Source organism: Amblyraja radiata, chromosome 21 (genome assembly GCF_010909765.2).
Source record: "Amblyraja radiata isolate CabotCenter1 chromosome 21, sAmbRad1.1.pri, whole genome shotgun sequence".
Classification (NCBI taxonomy): domain Eukaryota; kingdom Metazoa; phylum Chordata; class Chondrichthyes; order Rajiformes; family Rajidae; genus Amblyraja; species Amblyraja radiata.
Genome location: NC_045976.1, coordinates 8,589,258 through 8,610,346, shown reverse-complemented (window position 1 = coordinate 8,610,346; position 21,089 = coordinate 8,589,258). Strand labels below are relative to the sequence as shown.

At 47.2% G+C, this 21,089-nt stretch overlaps 1 protein-coding gene across 1 annotated transcript in view; it reads right to left on the bottom strand.

The window, feature by feature from the left end:
* sox5 (SRY-box transcription factor 5) overlaps positions 1-21,089 on the bottom strand; it is a 382,969-nt gene that overhangs the window by 302,837 nt on the left and 59,043 nt on the right. The window lies entirely within an intron of this gene.

Genomic DNA, 21,089 nt, shown 5'->3' with positions numbered 1-21,089 from the left:
TCTCATCCTTCTAGATTCACGTCAACACAAGCCCAGTCGACCCATTCTTTCATCATATATATGTCAGTGCCGCCATCCCGGGATTTAACCTGGTGAACCTACGCTGCACTCCCTCAATAGCAAGACTGTGCAGCCTCTCACACGCTCCCCTCCCCAGAGTGGAAGCAAGGGCGACGTGGTCCTGTTGACACCCGGGCCTTCCCTGGCTCTAAGCCCACCCTGGCCAATGAAGGGGAGACTGCCGCACATATGGCCAGTCTGTCGGAGTATCATCCCCGCACCAAAGGGGTGGGGGGGGAGAGATGAACAGTAATATGTCTGTGCGTCTCGGTGGTAAGTCGTGTTGGTGTACAGCTGTGATTCCATATGGTTCATTAGGGTTATTATAAAACGCGCTCAGAATGATTATCAGTTTTGCGCCAGCCCTGATGTTTAGCTCATTTTTGATGCATCGCGCAGCGCCACAAATCAAATTCAGCAGCAGCAGCAGCAGCAGCAGCAGGTGAGAGAGATTCCCCGAGATCAGCGCTACAATAACACTTTCCTCACCACTCACTACCTTGGGCTAACGCAGGTAGCAATATTTACAGGTTTATACGTTGTAGGAGCCGACTTCAAAGTGGTTCACTGGTTACTAATGTTCTTTGGGATATCTTGAGGTGGGGAAGGCTGTTGTACAACTTCACAAGTTCATTAGGAACAGAATCAGGCCACTCGGCCCATCAAGTCTACTCCGCCATTCAATCATGGCTGATCTGTGGACTTCTCTGCCTCAGAAGGTGGTGGAGGCAGGTTCTCTGGATGCTTTCAAGAGAGAGCTAGATAGGGCTCTTAAAAATAGTGGAGTCAGAGGATATGGGGAGAAGGCAGGAACGGGGTACTGATTGGGGATGATCAGCCATGATCACATTGGCTCAAAGGCCAAATGGCCTACTCCTGCATCTATTGTCTATTGTCTATTATCTATCTTTTCCTCTCAACTGCATTCTCCTGCCTTCTCCCCATAACCCCTGACACCCGCACTAATCAAGAATCTGTCAATCTCCACCTTAAACATATCCATTGACTTGGCCTCCGCAGCCATCTGTGGAATTCATTCTACAGATTCACCACCCTCAGACTAAAGAAATTCCTCGTCATCACCTTTCTAAAGGTATGTTCTTTTATTCTGAGGGTGTGCCCTCTGGTCCTAGACTATAGTGGACACAACCTCTCCACATCCACTCTATCCAGGCCTTTCACTATTTGGTAAGTTTCAATGGGGTCCACCCTCATCCGTCTAAACTCCAGCGAGTACAGGCCCAGTGCCGTCAAACGCTCATCATGTGTTAACCCATTAAATCCTGGGATAATTCTCGTAAACCTCCTCTGGACCCTCTCCAACGCCAACACGAACTTCCTCAGATATAGGGCCCAGAGCTGCTCACAATACTGCAAATGGGGCCTGACCAGTCCAGTCGCTGATTAAGCCTCAACATTACATCCCTGCTATTGTATTCTTGCCTTCGCAAAATAAATGCTAGTTTAATCCAACTAATGAATCCAAGTCAACGACGAGGGGTGGGATCGAGCAGAGGATGGGAATCACAGTCAATGTGAAGCAAGCTTCACAGAGCTGTACAGGGCAGAAACAGGCCCTTCAGCCCAACTAGCCCATGCCAACCCTCCCTATCCATATATCTAAAAATCTTAAAAGTCATAATTGAACCCGGTTCTATCGCTTCCTCTGGCAGCTCATTCCAGATACGAAAGGTTGCCCATGAGGTGCCTCTTAAATCTTCCCCCTCTCACCTTTAGCCAAAGTCCTCCAATTTTAGAATCCTCTACCCTGAGAAAAAGACTGTGATGTTTATTTTACCCGTGGTCCTCATAACCCTGTGCACCTCCATAAAGTTACCCCTCAGCCTCCTGCACGCCAGAGAAAAAGGTTCCTGCCTGCACAACCTTTCCCTACAACCGAGTACTTTCTGTAACTTTGTCGAGGCCAAATACGTGGCCGTCTCTTTGCGTACTTTGTGCATTGTATGCAAAAACAAAGAATTTCATTGTACCTGGGCACACGTGACGAATGAAGTATCATTGAATCATTGCAAGAATGCTGGCAAATCTGTGCTGCATCATTTCCAACATAATGACATGCTTCCCACTGCTTGGCAGCCAGGAGTGCACACAGTAGACCAAGTGTGGTCTTACCAGAGAGTTGTACAGTTATATCATGATGTCCCAACGTTGTAATCATTACCCTTCTGAATGAAGGCAAGACGGTGACACATGGAGCAAATGCTCTTCACAATATTTCCAACTGGAGTGAAACAAAAACCAAGCAGAGCCAACCACACACATTCAGAACAAAGTAAGGTGTTGCATTTTGGAACGTCAAACATGGGCCGGACTGACACAGTGAATGGTAGGGCTCTGGGGCCTGTTATAGAGCAGAGTGCTGGTACATAGTCCTTGGACAGTGACAGGTAGGGAGGGTGGTCAAAAAGGCTTTTGCCACATGGTGCTCCATCAGTCAGAGGATTGAGTATAGAAGTTGGGAGGTCATGTTGCAGTTCTATAAGACCTTGGTGAAGCCGCATTTAGAGTATTGTGTTCAGTTCTGGGCGCCATGTTACAGGAAAGATGTTGTCAAGTTGGAAAGGGAAAAGAGAAAATATATGAGGATGTTGCCAGGACTCGAGGGCCTGAGCTATCGGGAGAGGTTGAGCAGGCTGGGACTCCATTGCTTGGTGGGCAGGAGGATGAGGGGTGATGTTATAGAGGTGTATAAAATCATGAGAGGTCAAACCAGAGAGATGCACAGAGAGATACGCAAATCAGAGTCTCTTGCCCAGAGTAGGGGAATCGAGGACCAGAGGGCTCAGGTGAAGGGGGAAAGATTTAATAGGAATTTGAGGGATAACTTTTTCACACAAAGGGTGGTGGATGTATGGAACGAGCTGCCGGAGGAGGTAGTTGGGGCAGGGACTATCGCAACGTTTAGGAAACATATAGTACATGGGAGTAGCGTAGATGGGACATGTTTCTAAGTGTGCAAGAAGGGCCTGTTTACACTCTGTGACTCTACAACTCTCCCAATAGTCAATGCAAAAAAAGTAACATGAGAGCAGGTGAAAGGCCATTCAGCCCCTCAAACTGCTTCGCCATTCAGCCAGAGCTTCCACAACAGCCCCATGTCCCCACACTACACCTCTTATCTGCACTACTCCAGATCCGTTGACCAAGAGAAAAAAATCAAGAATGTTTAGTTGTTGTATGTACCAATATGGGACAATGAAATTCTTCCTTGCAGCAGAACAACAGGCCTGTAAATGCAATAACGTGTGGATAAAATATAATAAGCAAAAAATAATAAATTAATAACCGTAATACAATGTAACTATAATACACCAAATTCTGTAGTGCAACGGAAGATATGTTTAGTTTAGAGATACAGTGCGGAAATAGGCCCTTTGCCCCACCATGTTCATGCTGACCAGTAATCCCTGTACACTAGCACTAACCTACACACTAGGGACAATTTACAATCATTACCGAAGTCAGTTAACCTGCAAACCTGTACGTTTTTCGAGTGTGGGGGAAACCAGAGCACCTGGAGAAAACCCACGCAGTCACAGGGAGAACGTACAAACTCCGTACAGACAGCACCCGTAGTTGGGATCGAACAGGGATTTCTGGTGCTTTATCAGGCAGCAACACTACCACTGGGCCACCGTGCCTCCCCTTATTCCGTAGAAGTTCGCAATTGCCTGCGGTGAACATTATGCAGTGTTCGAGAGCCTGATGGTTGTCGGGAAGAAGCTATTCTATCAGGTGGTGATGTTTTTCAGGCTCCTGTACTCTCATCCCCATGGTAAGGGTGAAAGGAGAGATGATCGCTATACCACCCTGAAGTCTATCTCTGTTTCGAACAAAACGCACTGATAGAGACATTTGGTCATACAGCATGGAAACAGGCCCTTGGGCCCAACTTGCCCATGCCTGCCTATCAAGATGCCCCATCTACAATACTTCCACCTGCCCGCGTTTGACCTATATCTCTTTAAACCTTTCCTATCCACGTATCTGTCCAAATGTCTTTTGAACTTCGACAGCTTGCTTGGAAACAATAGACAATAGACAATAGGTGCAGGAGTAGGCCATTCGGCCCTTCGAGCCAGCACCACAATTCAATGTGATCATGGCTGATCATCCCCAATCAGTACCCCATTCCTGCCTTCTCCCCATATCCCCTGACTCCGCTATCGTTAAGAGCCCTATCTAGCTCTCTCTTGAAAGCATCCAGAGAACCGGCCTCCACCTGATGCAGAGAATTCCACAGACTCACCACTCTCTGTGAGAAAAAGTGTTTCCTCGTCTCCGTTCTAAATGGCTTACTCCTTATTCTTAAACTGTGGCCCCTGGTTCTGGACACCCCCAACATCGGGAACATGTTTCCTGCCTCTAGCGTGTCCAAAACCTTAACAATCTTATATGTTTCAATGAGGTACCCTCTCATCCTTCTAAACTTCTGGTTCTGAAACTTCTTCAGGCTAAATGAAATTGCCCTGCCCACACGGTCTGTGTATTCATATCTGACCTGCTGCACAGATCACCTCTCATTGCTACTTTCCCCGATGTTTTAAAAAATCAATATGACCTTTAACACTTGTGTGGTGATGGCCTTACGTTTGCTGGGTCGATGTAAAGGTAAACCAACAGCCAGAGGCCAGGCAGGCAAATCAATGTGGTTCACAGTTCATTCAACACAAGGTCCTTCACCTTACATTCCATTGACCTCCCCCCCCCCCCGTACCGCTCAAAGACCCCCCTTCCCCTCCCCCTCTTCCCATCTCCATCTCTCTCCCCTTCCTCCCCTCCGCTCTATCCCCCCATCCTTCTCTCACTCTCTCTCCCTCTCCTCTGCCCTCCCCTCTCTCCCTTCCCCCCCTTCTTTCTCATCTCTCCTTTGTCCGTCTCCCTCTCCTCCTACCCCTCCTCCCCTATCCCCCTCTCTCTCCCTCTCCACTCTCCTCTCTCCCTTCCCCCCCTTCTTTCTCCCCTCTCCTTTGCCCATCTCCCTCTCCCCTCCCTCCTCTCTCTCCCCCCTCCTCTCTCTCCCCCCTCCTCTCTCCCCCTCCCCCCTCCCCTCTCTGCCCCTACCCTCTCTCCCCCGCATCATCTCCACTCCCCTCCCCCTCCCTCCCACCTCTACACCTCATAAGTATAAATCCCTGAGCACTGGCCACACTGATGGGTTAATAACCAGAAGACGTATCGACCAACAGGCACACTTTTAAAGCCTCGTTCACTGACCCTGAACAAATCGGGTCCTGTTCCCTCTGCCTCTCTCTCCTTCAGTCACTTAGCTATCTTGATTTAAGGTGACACCGTGCCATTACAAGACACCCCTCCCCTCGACCAACCCTTGCCCAACTCGACGGCAGCAGAACCTCCCTGAGACTAGAGGCGAGCGTCATCCCTACCCTCCCTGTCACTTGTAGTCGCTGGGTGAGACCCTTGTCCTCTGGAGATGCTGCCTGACCCGCTGAGTTACTCCAGCACTCTGTGATTATGTTTGATACCCCTTCCTCGATGGCTGTAGCTGTGCGTGTATACCGCGCTCGGAGTTTCAACGCTGTGAGGTTAAGCAGGTTTTTGAACAAAGTGAGAGAGACACACACTCACACTCACACTCACACACACACACAGGGTACAACTCTAATCTTAATGACTTTTTTTTTAAAGTGCAGGCATACTTTTAAGAAGGGATTTCCATCTGTACAGCCCTTTGGAGGCCCCAATCAGTTCAAATAAGAGAATTGCGATCATTTTTAGTTTAGAGATACAAGGAACTGCAGATGCTGGTTTACAAAAAAAACCCACTTTAGTTCAGGGATTCAGTCTGAAGAAGGGTTCCAACCTGAAACGTTGCCTATCCAAGCTTTCCAGAGATGCTGTCTGACCCGCTGGGTTATTCCAGCACTGTTTCTTACAGCGCCAGAGACCCGGGTTCCATCCTGACTATGGGTGCTGTCTGTACGGAGTTTGCACGTTCTCCCTGTGACCACGTGGGTTTTCTCCGAGTGCTCCATTTCCTCCCTCATCCCGTAGAGGTGCAGGTTTGTAGGTTTGGTGGTGTAGTGTGTAGGATAGAACTAGTGTACAGGGAAATTGTCGGACGGTGTGGACTCGGTGGGCCGAAGGACCTGTTCCTGTTCTGTATCTCCAAACTAAACTAGTCTAGCAGATATTGTGCGTTACCTGAAATATCGTTCGACCGTTTGTCAGCAGATTGAAAGCTCTTTATCCACAACATTGCAGAACAAAAAAAAACAGTTGATATCCATTTGATGTTGGACACAAGGAACTGTAGACGCTGGTTTACAAATATAGACACAAAGTGCGGTGTAACTCAACAGGTCAGGCAGCATATCTGGAGAACATGGATAGGGAACGTTTGTGGTCAGGATCCTTCTTCAGACTTATTGTAGTTGGGGCAGGGGAGATGGAAGGGAAGTGGGGGCAAATTCTAGCCAGAGAAATAAGGAACTGCAGATGCTGGGTAACACAAAAGTACACAAAGTGCTGTGGAGTAACTCAACGGGTCAGGCAGTATCTCTGGAGAACATGGATAGGTGACATTTCTGGGTCGGGACCCTTGGGATACTAATCCATTTCTGCAATCGTAGTTTTACAATTGAGTTGCAGCAGAACCGACTCAATTTAAAACACTGCAAAAAGTCTATAAATAGATGACCGTTTTCACTATTCAAGGGGTTAAACATTCGTTCAAATCAAGGAACAAAATTGTGTAGAAAGTGGTGAATATAGACAAGAAATGTACTCGCCCATTACACAGACGTTGAAGTTAAACGTTTGTTTCCAGGTTGACTTATAAAGGGCCTGTCCCACCTGGGCGTCAGAGTCTCCTGCACTCCTCTTAAAATTCGCCTAAGTGGGACAGGCCCATAACCAAGTGAAATTACACTTCTTGCCCTGGTTTATTCCCTGGACGGGATCCCAAAAGACAATTGACCATTTTAGTTTTGTTTTCGGTTTGGGGAAGTATCAGATGATCTATGTAGTGGTCTACAATGAGAACAAACGTGGGCTGTTGCACGCCTCATATTTTCGCCCGGGCAGCTTACAAACCAGCGGTATGGATATTGAAGATGGACACAACAAGCTGGAGTAACTCCGCGGGACAGGCAGCATCTCTGGAGAAAAGGAATGGGTGACGTCTCGGGTCGAGACCCTTCTTCAGACTGTTTAGAAGACCCAGGACGAGTTGAAAAAAATGTCAAACCATTTTTTTTTTGCTTTTTATATCGTGATCGTAATTAAATAAATTATATTTTATTTTATTTTTTTAAACGGTATGAATATTGACTTCCTAACTTCATAAGCCTTCCTTTCCCTCTTCCTCCATCCCTCCCTGTTTGATTGTCCCCCTGATTAAATTTTTGCCCGAAATGTTGCCTATTTCCTTCGCTCCATAGGTGCTGCTGCACCCGCTGAGTTTCTCCAGCATTTTTGTGTGCCAACCTGCAAACCTCTACGTCGTTTGAATGTGGGAGGAAAGGCGAGCTCCCGGAGAAAACCCACGCAAGTCATGGGGAGAACGTACAAACTCTGTGCAGACAGCACTCACGGTCAGGATCAAACCGGGGTCCCTGGTGCTTGTCGGCAGCAACTCTACCGCCGTGCTGCCCCAGCGCCACCGTGCCGCCCCACCACCACCCCTGCCGTTGTGTTCCTGGCGCCCACCAATCTCCCTGTATAAAACAAGCCCGGCACATCGCGTCCTTCTTTCTTAAAATGAGCAGCCTTAATACCTGGACATCTGTCCTGAAATGTAAACACGCCCTGCCTGTGCCTGTGATCATTTATCGGTGGGGATGGCCTGAATTATTACCTCTCCAGCTTCCAGTTGACTTTCCGAGGAGTGCAAAGTAAATGGAGGATCTGTTAATTAAATACAGCAATAATCTCACTGTGGGGATCAAACAGTAGATGCGTCCAGAAACCCCTGTTGAGAAGATGAAATGCAGGCAAACTTTAAAGACTTCCTGTCATTAATTGAACCCGCAGCATGCTCCTGGCCCAATCCCCCTCTGCTAAACAGAACAATGACTGACGATTATGGGTGGCAGCAAAACCACACTGAGTGGCACAAGAGAATGAGCAAAGTCCACCAGCAAGATAGGACACCAAATACTGGAGTAAAGGGCCTGTCCCACTTTCACCACCTAATTGCCGAGTTTGCCCTTGACTCATACTCGCAGCATGGTCGCCACGAGGTAGTAGGAGGTCTTCGTAACTCTTCCTCATGCTCGTGAGTGGTCTCCGCGTACTCGTGGCCTCAAGTAGGTCGCGGCATTTTTTCACAGACTGATAAAAAAATGTCCACGAGTTAAAACAAAAAGGTCGGCCCATGGAAAAAATTGATACTTTTTATTCGTAGGTAGGTCTTTATGGTAGTCGTAGGTAGTCCTAGCTCGGTAACTGGCCCGAGAAAAAAAATGCAAACATCACATCATTTTATCATGTGATCATTTTCCACTCGTAGCTAGTCGTAGTTGGTCTTAGGTGTGGAAGACTGAGGTCGAGGGGGGTCGTAGGAGGTCGTAGACATAGTCGTAGGAGGTCTTTTACTTCGGCGAGTCAACACGACCTTGACATTTTTTTCAACTCGTCCTGGGTCTTCTAAACTCGTGGATTAGGTTGTCCAAGTGGGACAGGCCCTTTACTCAGCTGGACAGGCAGCAGCGCTGGAGGGAAGGAATGGGTGACGTTTCTAGTGGAGACCAGGCTAATTGGCTTTGGGCAATTGTAAGTTAGATACATCTTAGATAAGCATCTCAGATACGGTGTAATTGTAGAGTGATAGCACACTGAGAAAGGAGACAGATTTGGTGTCTTCTTCAAGTCCATGACAGTTTGATTTGTCTGAAGAAGGGTCTCGACCCGAAACATCACTCATTCCTTCCATCAAGAGATGCTGCCTGTCCCGCTGAGTTTAGTTTAGTGATACAGCATGGAAACAGGCCCTTCGGCCCATCAAGTCTGCACTTTGTGCTCTACTCCAGTATTTTGTGTCCATCGTCGGTGTAAAGCAGCATCTGCAGTTCCTTCCTACACAAGTTTACCGGTAAAACAATCTGCTCTGCACTATGGATCACTTCAACTTTTAATAAATCTTTGACTGGCTGGCACTCACAGATACCACATGTGTGGTAGTGCTTTGAAAACCAGCTCACTTTCCTTGTCCACTTCAACTGAGAGCTGTGCAAGAGATACACATTTCAGCAAATTCACCTTCACAGCAAAGATAGATAGGCACAAAATGCTGGAGTAGCTCAGCAGGTCAGGCAGCATCTCTGGAGATAAAGGCTGTGAAACAGGGGCAGACAGACCACAGGAGTTCAGTTGTTTAAGAAAGAACCGCAGATGCTGGTAAAATCGAAGGTAGACACAAAATGCTGGAGAAACTCAGCGGGTGAGGCAGCATCTATGGAGAGAAGGAATAGGCGACGTTTCGGGTCGAGACCCTTGCCTCACCCGCTGAGTTTCTCCAGCATTTTGTGTTTACCACTGGAGTTCAGTCACAGCTGAACCAGGGTCTCTCTCACTGACTTTTCTCTCCCTCTCCTCTGCTTCCCCAACTCAACTGGGACTATGCCCCCAGTGATGTATGAGCACTAATACGTATTTCAGTCATTTATTGTGGTCCATTTGACTTCAACGTTTTGTTCTGGTTTGCCTTATTATTCCCCAATGGACAATGCTAGGGATATCCCATTTCATTCAATTGTTTCAGGAAACTTGGACTGGGTAAATAGATGGTCTAATCCAAGCCCTGCGATTACATCCAAACCAATTGTTAATAAAAAGAGTCGCCCAGAGACACCAGGAACTGCAGATGCCGGAACCATGAAAAAACACAAAAGTGTCCACTTCCAGAGTAAGGCCGCATGCAATTTGGAGTCCACATCACCTCACGTTTCGCTTGGGCAGTTCACAATCTAGCAGTATCAATACTGATTTCATTCATTTCAAAACCCTTGCATTCCCTCTCCCTCCCTCCCTCCTCCCTCCCATCCTTCTAGTTTCACTGTTCGCATCCTTTCGTTGTCACCTCTTCAGCAGTCAACACTGGACCATTGTGGGCTCTACATTCCTTTGGTCATCGGCGCCGGCTCTGATATGTTCTTTACCTTTTCATACCTCTAGTTTCCCCTCTTCTCCTGACTCTCAGTCTGAACAAGGGTCTCGACCCGAAACGTCACCGTTTCCTTCTCTCCAGAGATGCTGCCTGACCCGCTGATTTACTCCAGCATTATGTGTCTATCCAAAGTCCTGGAGGAACTCAGCAGGCCAGACAACATCTGTGGAGGGAATGGACAGGCGACGTTTTGGATCGGGACCCTTCTTTAGACAGACGAAGGGTCCTGACGCAAAACGCCGCCTGTCCATTCTCTCCTCGTGTTTGGATTGATTGATTGAAGGACACACCATGGAAACAGGCCCTTCGGCCCACCGAGTCCACACTGACCATCGATCGCCCGTTCACGCGAGTTCCAGAAACCAATTAACCTATAAACTCGCATGTCTTTGGGGCGTGGGGGGGAAACCGGAGCTCCCGGAGGAGAACACAAATGGGAGAACGTGCAAACTCCACACACGCAGACAGCACCTGAGGTCAGGATCAAGCCCGGGTCTCTGATGCCATGAGGTAGCAGCTCTACCAGCATTGCCATTGAGTTCCTCCAGCAATAATAGCATGCCGCTCGAAAACAGCTCCCAAGAAGAAGTCAACTTTTTTTCCCTCTGTGGTTGTTATGGGAGCAAGCCTCTTTAAAGAGGTAATTAATGGGTTATTGCTATTTACTTAAGATCATTATCGGCAAGATTGGCATCCACTGCAATAATACTGCATACTGCAATAGCAATGAGTAGCTTTAATGCTGCCCACTGCAAGTCTGGGGCCGCCACCGCCCCACCAGCCCAGAGCCACCCGCGAACAGGGACGAGACACCCGAGAGGGGACGGGGACGGCCCAGTAGCAACTCAACAGCACCCGCAGCGCCGGAGACCCGGGCCTGACCCCGACCACGGACGAAACGCAGGTCTGCACCCATGCAGATTCACAGCTACCGAGAATGTTTATAGCGAGTGACCTATGACCTGGGCATGCGTAGGCGGAATACCGAACTCGCTTATTGAATGTTAACCAAATTGTAGTAAGGCTGGAGTTACAAGGCAAGGATGATATGATTTTTTTTTTCAAGGATGCAGGTAAATCATCTGGGAACCATTTATGGTGACTTTCAATGGTATCAATAATTTATTTCCCAGAGTACGTACATGATCACAGTGGCATTGGACACCACGGCTACGCTTGGCCAGGCCGAGCCTGCAACGTTACCAGGACAACGGGCCTTCATGGTCAGGTCAGGAACCCTACACGCACAACAACTGGGACCTGTAAATGGCGACTCTGTACACTGCTATACACTTGTACTGTATCTGAGATGCTTATCTAAGAGGTATCTAAGTGCTTATGTATAGTGGTACTTGTACTGAACTGTATACACTATACCTCGGGTCGAACCTGGGTCTCTAGTGCTGTATGGCAGCAACCCTATCGCTGCCCCAAGAGCTATATCCTCTTGACTTTGATATTTCCACCATTGGGAAAAAAGGTTCTGACTGCCTACCTTATCTCAGCCTTATATCAGGGGTCTCCCCTCAACTTCTGGTGTTTTAGAGAACACAATCCAAGTTTGTACAACCACTCCTTACAGCTAATGTTCTCTAATCCAGGCAGCATTCTGGCAAAGAAGGGTCCTGATCTAAACTGTCACCCCTCCATTTTCTCTAGAGATGCTCCCTGACTCACTCCAGCGTTTTGTGTCTATCTTTGCTATAAACCAGCATCCTCCATTCCTTTTTATCAGCATTCTGTTAAATCTCTTCTGCACCATTCCAACTTTCTATTGTTGGTACCATCGCAATGTTTAAGAAACATTTAGACAGGTACATGGATAGGATAGGTTGAGAAGGGGTCATAGTTTTACGTTGTGAGTGGAAAGATTTAATAGGAATCTGTGGGGCAACCTTTCCACCCAGAGGGTGGTGGGTGTAAGGAACGAGCTGCCAGAGGAGGTAGTTGGGGCAGGTACTATAACAACAGCGAGCGGGCAAGATCATCTCTGACCCCTCTCACCCTGGCCACAAACTCTTTGAATCACTTCCCTCTGGAAGGCGACTCCGGACTGTCAAAGCTGCCACAGCCAGACATAAAAACAGTTTTTATCCACGAGTAGTTGCTCTACTCAACAGCCAAATAGTCTCCCTTTGATCTGGTATTTTGTTGGTTCACATGCTTGATCAATGGTGTTTTATCATTAATGTTTTATTATTATTAATGTTTAGTGTTTTCTGAGTCATTCGTAACTGTCACTGTATGTCATGTTGTTACTTGTGGGCGGAGCACCAAGGCAAATTCCTTGTATGTGAATATTGGCCAATAAACTTACTTACTTACCTACATTTAAAAGACATTTGGACAGGTACATGGATAGCAAAGGTTTAGAGGGATATGAGCCAAATGCAGAAAGGTGGGACTAGTGTAGATGGGGCATGTTGGTAGGTGTGGGCAAGTTGGGCCGAAGGGCCTGTTTCCACTGTATGACTCGATGACAGCCTCTCCAAAGGTTCCTCATCCTTTCTCTAATGGGGAGACCAGAACTACACTCCCTGTATTCCCATTCTTCCTGATCATGCATGTAGTCATCCCACATGTTTGTAACATGTCACAGCCCATTCACACCATGCACTAATTCTTCTACAGTGTCTTCATTCATTTTTGTGTCCAATTCACTTTTGAACACCGACAATAATTGTTGGAACTCATTGCCACAGAGGGCCGTGGAGGTCAAGTCAATGGAGATTTTTTGGCAGATTCATGATTAGTATTGGCGTCAGGGACTAAGGGGAGAAGGCAGGAGAATGGGGTTGAGAGGGAAAGATAGACCGGCCTAGATTGAGCGGCGCAGAAGGCTTAACGGACCAAATGGCCCAGGTCTGCTGCGAGCACTTATGAAAAACTTGCCTCGTATGTATGCATGTCAAGTTTTGGATCATTCGCCCTGTAATACACCGTTGCATGACTCAGTGTCAAATTTATGATGACTGCACCCTCCACAGCATCTCTGATTGTGTCACCGTGTTAAACACGCTATATAAATGCAAATAGTTGTTGTAAAAGCAACGCTGAATCCAACACCATACTCCCCCCCCTTCCCGCCCCCCACATGGCCCTCATCAACCATCTTAATATAATATAACCGGCCCCCCCTCATGAGTTTATCACTGACAGTGTGGACCAAGTGCGGCAACCTACTGCGATGTCAATTCACTTGTCGTGAACAATTTAAATTAATCCGTTTTTTTTTTCACCCAGTCCCAATTTAGCTCCCCTGCTGCAGAAACAACAGCTGTGTTGCCGAGTTAAATGACAAATCATACGTTTAATATCAATCAGGTGTACCAAGCTGGAATCCCACTCATTCCATATGCAGGGACAAGGAACTGCAGATGCTGGCTCAACCGAGGAAAGGCGCAGAGTGCTGGAGTAACTCAGCGGGTCCCTGGAGAACACGGATAGGTGACGTTTCGGGTCGGGACCCTTCTTCAGACAGATTGCATTGGTGGGAGGGGTGGGGGAAGGAAAGCTACAAGAAGGTGGAGAAAGCTAGGAGACTCTATATGCAGCATATCATCTCTTTGGCCGACTAGAATGAATCGAATGCAAAGATGTAAAAGTAAAAACAAGGTAATATTTCTGTCTCAGATTTTGATGATCTTCACACACTAGTGTTTGCTTTCTAAATATTGTCTTGCTGTGTCTTTGATGCACTATGGCCTTTGGTATTGCATTATTACGGTCACCAAATATTACGGTTATTGAATTGAAAGATACAGACAGCATGGATACAGACCCTTCAGCCACCAAGTCCGCACTGACCATCAATCACCCGATCACACTCGTTCTGTTTTATCCCACCTTCCCATCCACTCCCGACACACTAAAGGCAATTCTATAAAGGCCAATGAACCTACAAACCCACACGTCTTTTGGGATGTGGATGGAAACCGGAGCATCCGGAGGAAACCTACTTAATCGTAGGAAGAACATGCAAACTCCACACAGACCGCACCCGAGGTCAGGATGAATCCCAGGCCTTTGACGCTGTGAGATAGCACTTCTACCAGCTGGATATTATATTCTTAAGATTATTCTAAGTTTATCTCTGTAATATTGCATCTCAGAATCAAGAGAATCAAGTGTTTAAATTATCATACGTACCCACAATAGAACAATGAAATCCTTAGGTGGACAAAAATGCTGGAGAAACTCAGCGGGTGAGGCAGCATCTATGGTGCGAAGGAAATACGCAACGTTTCGGGTTGAAACCCTTCTTCAGAAGTAATGAAATCTGAAGAAGTGTTTCGGATCTGAAGAGTCTTCAAATCTGAAGAGTCTGAAGAAGGGTTTTGGCCCGATACATTGCCTATTTCCTTCGCTCCATAGATGCTGCCTCACCCGCTGAGTTTCTCCAGCATTTTTGTCTACCTTTGAAATGAAATCCTTACTTGTGGCAACATAGCGCGCCTGTTATCGCAATAATAATAATAATAATAAATTTTATTTAATGGGCGCCTTTCAGACATCTCAAGGACACCTTACATAGTAATCGGAATAACATACAAGATGTGTCACATGCACATCTTGTATGTGTATGTGACAAATAAAGTTGACTTGACTTGAATACAGACAGATAATATATAATAAACAAAAGAAAAGCAATAAATTAATAACATCTCGTACAAAAAAACTTACGGTCCTTGGTGCAACCAACTATTCGTATTGTGTGGTGTTCAAGAGCCTGATGTTTGTTGAGAAGAAACTATTCGTGAACTGGTGGATTCAGACTCCTTTGTACCTTTGTGGAGCTGTGAAGCTGCAGCAAGTGAGGATGTAATTGTTCTCTTGTCGGTACGTATGACAATAAAGCGTCCCTGACTCTTGACGTTCTTTTGTATCGATGGTACAGAAATAATAGGTAAAAGTACAAATAAAGGGAGATGTGCAAAATGAAACTGGCCGATGTTTTGTCTGAATATCCCACCATCAATACCATGTGACCTTCTATACCATGTGACCATCAATACCATGTGACCATCAATACCATGTGACCATCTATACCATATGACCATCTATACCATATGACCATCTATACTATGTGACCATCAATACCATGAAATTACCTGATCTCCCGGCTGCTAAACAATTCTCCTTCCCATTCCCACACTGATCTTTCTGTCCTGGGTCTCCTCCATTGTCAGAATGAGGCTAAACCCAAATTGGAGGAACTGCATCTCATATTTCGCTTGTGCAGCTTACAATCCAATGGTATGCTGTTGATTTCTCTAACTTCAAGTAACCCCGGCATTCCCTCTCTCTCTCTATCCCTCCCCCACCCAAGTCGCACCAGCTTCTCGTTTTCACCCAACAAACAGCTAACAATGGCTTGTTTCCTTTATCATTGTTACTTTTTTACCTATCATTCATTTTCATTCACAATTTCATTCAATGAAAGTAAGCACGCCGTTACAGCAGGCAGTGAAGAAAGCATGTTGGCCTTTATAACAAGAGGAGTCCAGTATAGGAGCAAGGAGGTCCTACTGCAGTTGTACAGGGCCCTAGTGAGACCACACCTGGAGTATTTGTGCGCAGTTTTGGTCCCCTAATTTCAGGAAGGACATTCTTGCTATTGAGGGAGTGCAGCGTAGGTTTACAAGGTTAATTCCCGGGATGGCGGGACTGTCATATGCTGAGAGAATGGAACAGCTGGGCTTGTACACTCTGGAGTCTAGAAGGATGAGAGGGCATCTTTTTGAAACATATAAGATTGTTAATGGTTTGGACACGCTAGAGGCAGGAAACATGTTCCCAATGTTGGGGGAACCCAGAACCAGGGTCCACAGTTTAAGAATAAGGGGTAAGCTATTTAGAACGGAGACGAGGAAACACTTTTTCTCACAGAGAGTTGTGAGTCTGTGGAATTCTCTGCCTCAGAGGGCGGCGGAGGTCAGTTCTCTGGATACTTTCAAGAGAGAGCTGGATATGGCTCTTAAAGATAGCGGAGTCTGGGGATATGGGGAGAAGGCAGGAACGGGGATGATCAGCCATGATCATATTGAATGGCGGTGCTGGCTCAAAGGGCCGAATGGCCTACTCCTGCACCTATTGCCTATTGTCTATTGTTCTTTATCTACATCATTATCTATACCTCTCGTTTCCCTTTCCCGTGACTTTCAGTCTGAATCTGCGTCTCGACTCGAAACGTCACCCATTCCTTCCCTCCAGAGATACTGCCTGTCCCGCTGAGTTACTCCAGCTTTTTGTGTCTTTCTTCGGTTTAAACCAGCATCTGCAGTTCCTTCCTACTCAATACAACATGTGGCACTGGTTCTTTGGTGTAATTACTGCACCTTCCTGATGAGGTTCTACTGAACAGAGCCATTTCCATCATTTGGATTGTTCACTAATGAGGGCATATTTATATATAATGCAGAGATTATTGTTGGTCCCCTAATGTGCACACCGGCAACGTCTCTGATACCAAACCGCACTCTTAGTTCTGCGGCTGATGACACTTTCAGTTCTGAACTCCGTGATTGCCAAGCTTATTTCCCCAATCCTATTTGTCACCAAGTTTCTTTCACACACCACAATATCAAGTCAAGAGTGTTTTCGCACCTTACCCATCCATATCTCTTTGTCTCCCTCTCCCCTGATTCTCAGTCTGAAGAAGGGTCTCGACCCAAAACGTCACCCATTCCTTCTCTCCAGAGATGCTGCCCGTCCAGCTGAGTTACTCCAGCATTTTGTGTCTATCTCAAGGATAAAAACATCTACTCTTGAAGAAAGTCAGGACTGTCTTATGAAGAAAGACTGGATAGACTTGGTTTATACTCTCTAGAATTTAGGAGATTGAGAGGGGATCTTATAGAAACTTACAAAATTCTTAAGGGGTTGGACAGGCTAGATGCAGGAAGATTGCTCCCGATGTTGGGGAAGTCCAGGACAAGGGGTCACAGCTTAAGGATAAGGGGGAAATCCTTTAAAACCGAGATGAGAAGAACTTTTTTCACACAGAGAGTGGTGAATCTCTGGAACTCTCTGCCACAGAGGGTAGTCGAGGCCAGTTCATTGGCTATATTTAAGAGGGAGTTAGATGCGGCCCTTGTGGCTAAGGGGATCAGAGGGTATGGAGAGAAGGCAGGTACGGGATACTGAGTTGGATGATCAGCCATGATCATATTGAATGGCGGTGCAGGCTCAAAGGGCCGAATGGCCTACTCCTGCACCTAATTTCTATGTTTCTATGTTTCTAAATGTAAAATCTTGGAAGAAAGATCTGCAGAGGCTGGTTTACAAAACAAAGGACAAAAGGTGTGTGTAGAAAGGAACTGCAGATGCTAGTTTACACCGAATATAGACACAAAAAGCTGGAGTAACTCAATGGGTCAGACAACATCTCTGGAGAGACGGAATAGGTGATGTTCCGGGTCGAGAACCTTCTTCAGATGTCTGAAGTCACCTATTCTTCTCCAGAGATGCTGCCTGACCTGTTGAGTTACTCCAGCTTTTTGGGGCTATCTTCAAAGGACACAATGTGCTGGAGTAACTCAGTGGGCCAGACAACATCTCAGGATGACATAGACAGGCGACATTCTGGGTCAGATCCCCCTTTCAGGCTGATGAATCCTATGTAACGCCCACTTTTGTCAGACTGGTGAAGGGTCTCGACCCGAAACATCACCTATCCATGTCCTCCAGAGATGCCGCCTGACCCGTTGAGTGACTCCAGGACTTTGTGTCTTTCCTTGAGGAATTGTGTTCACACGTTACAAAATCTTCAGCATCCTAGTAGCAATGTCAGAATGAGTTAGCTTGCGACAGATACGAAAGGTTGTTATCGATTACAGATTACACATTTTCCCTGCAGTCTATTGAAACTGAAACTGGAATCACATACTCAGGTAAGATTTAAATGTAAAATATCTTTTATACAGGCTCTTGACCCGTGGCAATCTGAAAGCCAGCCTTTTATTCATTGTCCCTTGCTTCAAAGGTTTACTACAACTAATGGAAATATCACATTGCTGGCTACAGTATCATCTGCTTGTTTTTAAAAAAAGATATAGCATGGAAACAGTCCTAAGATAGACACAAAAAGCTGGAGTACGTAACTCAGCGGGACAGGCAGCATCTCTGGAGAGAAGGAATGGGTGACGTTTCTGGTCGAGACCCTTCTTCAAATCGTCACGCTGTCCTTCTCTCCAGAGATGCTGCCTGTCCCGCTGAGTTACTTACTCCAGCTTTTTGTGTTTAAACCAGCATCTGCAGTTCCTTCCTACACATGGAAACGGGCCTTTCGGCCCATCAAGTCTATGCCAGCCTGTTCACACTAGTTCTGTGTTGTTCCGCTCTCTCATCCACTCCCTACACATTAGAAGACAATTTTACAGAGGCCAGTTAACTTTCAAACACGGACGCCTTTTGGGGATTTGGGCGGGAACCGACGCACCCACGGGGAAAACATGCAAACTCCACACAGGCAGCACCCGAGGTGTCTGGCGCCGTGAGGCAGCAGCTCTGCCAGCTTCGCCACTGTGCCGCCCTTGGGAACTCCAGAGCTCAGAGTGCAAAGAAGATTCAGTTAAACAGCCAGCATATCCCAAGATCGTTTGAGTGCTGCCAAATCCATCCTTAATTGAATATCATCTTTTAGTTTAATTTTGAGAAACAGCATGGAAACAGGCCCTTCAGCCCGCTGAGCCTGTGCCATCCAACAATCACCCGTACACTAATGTGTACAGTCTGAAGAATTCAGGGTTTAGGTCCGAAATGTTGCCTATTTCCTTCGCTCCATAGATGCTGCCGCACCCGCTGAGTTTCTCCAGAACTTTTGTCTACCTTCGAATTTCCAGCATCTGCAGTTCCTTTTTGAACCCGTACACTAATTCTATGTTATCCCAGTTTCGCATCCAACACTCTAGGGATAATTTACAGAGGCCAATTAACCTACAAACCTGTATATCTTTGGGATGTGAGAGTAAATGGGAACATACGGAGGAAATCCACGAGGTCACAGGGAGAACGTGCAAACTCCGCACAGACAACACCCATAGTCAGGATCGAACCCGGGTCTCTGGAGCTGATGAGGCAGCAACGTGCCACCATGCCACCATGCCACCATGCCACCCCTTTTAATTAATGTCACAGACACAGTTAGCTCTTTTCTACAAGGCACTACATTTTATCGAACTGACTAAAGACAGACTGTTCCCGTGCATTTTTGACATAACAATGAAAGTGACCTTTGACAATGTTGTCCAATTATGGAAGTACATCGAAGGCTTTTAGCCGTGCTCTGGGTCTTTCCCTTGCCGTCAGTAACTCGACTGCAAATGGGAGAAAGGTCACATAGAACAGCATCAAATACTGCATTCCAGCACCAAATTTAGCTAATATAGTGACATATACATTCACCGCAGACCACTTGCTTCAGCTTATCTAGTGAGGTTTCATTTAATTTCATTTTATTTTAATGGGGAAACTTCCGCTATTCTAGATACAATCATATTAACCACAGGACATATTTTCATGTTCAAAAGTGATAGCAGCATAATTAGGCCATTTGGCCCATCAGGTCCACTCTGCCATTTAATCATGGCTGATCTATCTTTCCCTCTCAACCCCATTCTCCTGCCTTGGTTCTTGGTTCTTGGTTCTTGGGTCCTCCAAAATATTCCAACTGGAATTTAAACTGGAGGTGGTGAAGGGAGGGATTAAGCCAGAAAGGGTATAAAGAACACACATTATAGAATTTAACATAAAACATCCCCACACAGCAGAATTAAAGTTCCCCACTGTGTGGGAAGGCACCAAAGTCAGTCTCTTCCTCCACTGTTCCCCGTGGTCAGGGCCTCCCCGTGCCCTCCGCAGTTGCCGCTACGGGCGGCCCGATGTCCACGACCGCTCGCCGGGGTGATACAAGTCCGACGTCGGGGCTGCGGGACGTCCTCAGCGGCGTGGACACAAGAGTCGGCCCCCTCCTACCGGAGTCGGCGGCTTCCAAAGTCCGCAGGTCGCGCCGGGTGGAGACTGCTGCTGTAGACCCTCTGCAAGGCGCCCCGGGACTCCACGATGCCGTTCAGCGCCGCTCGCGTTGGAAGCTCTCCGCACCAGAGCTCCACGATGTTGGAGCAGCGGCCCAACGATCTGGAGCTCCAAACGGCGACCCAGGTAGGCATCGCCCGCTCCGCGGTGACTCCAGCGCTGCGCCGCCGCTGTAGCAGCCCTGGTCCGGTTCCCGGTCCCCGGCAGGAAAGGCCGCTCCGATCCAGCTGGTAGGCCACGAGGTGGGGGGCGAGGACGCGACTCGGAGAAATAGTCGCGTCCCCGCCAGGAAGAGACTGGGAGGCGGTTTCCCCCTTACCCTGCCCCCCTCCCCCACATAGAAAAGTTAAAGTTTCCCCCTAAAACAGACATTGGACTAACTGAAAATAAAAAAAAGATAGAAATGACAGACAGGCTGTAGGTAGAGGCTGCTGCCAGTGGCTCACCGCCTTCTCCCCATAACCTCTGACACCCATACTAATCAAGAATCTTATCTCTCTCTGCCTTAAAAATATCCATTGACTTGGCCTCCACAGCCTTCTGTGGCAATGAATTCCACAAAATTCCAGCCACAACTCTCTTTTTCAGCTTTCTCCCCCGAGGGAGGGCCCCGACCCGAAAGGTCGCCTGTCCATTCCCTCCACAGATGCTGCCTGGCCCGTTGAGTTCCTCCGGCACTTTTGTGTTTTTATGGTAGTAGCATCGTTATGGCCCTGTCCCACTCAGGCGATTTATTGGACGACTACAGGCGACTGCCGCAAAATTCTCAACATGTTGAAATATTTTCGACGACATTGCCGACAATTTTTGCTGTCGTAGGTTGTCGCCGGGTGGCGTAGGTGAA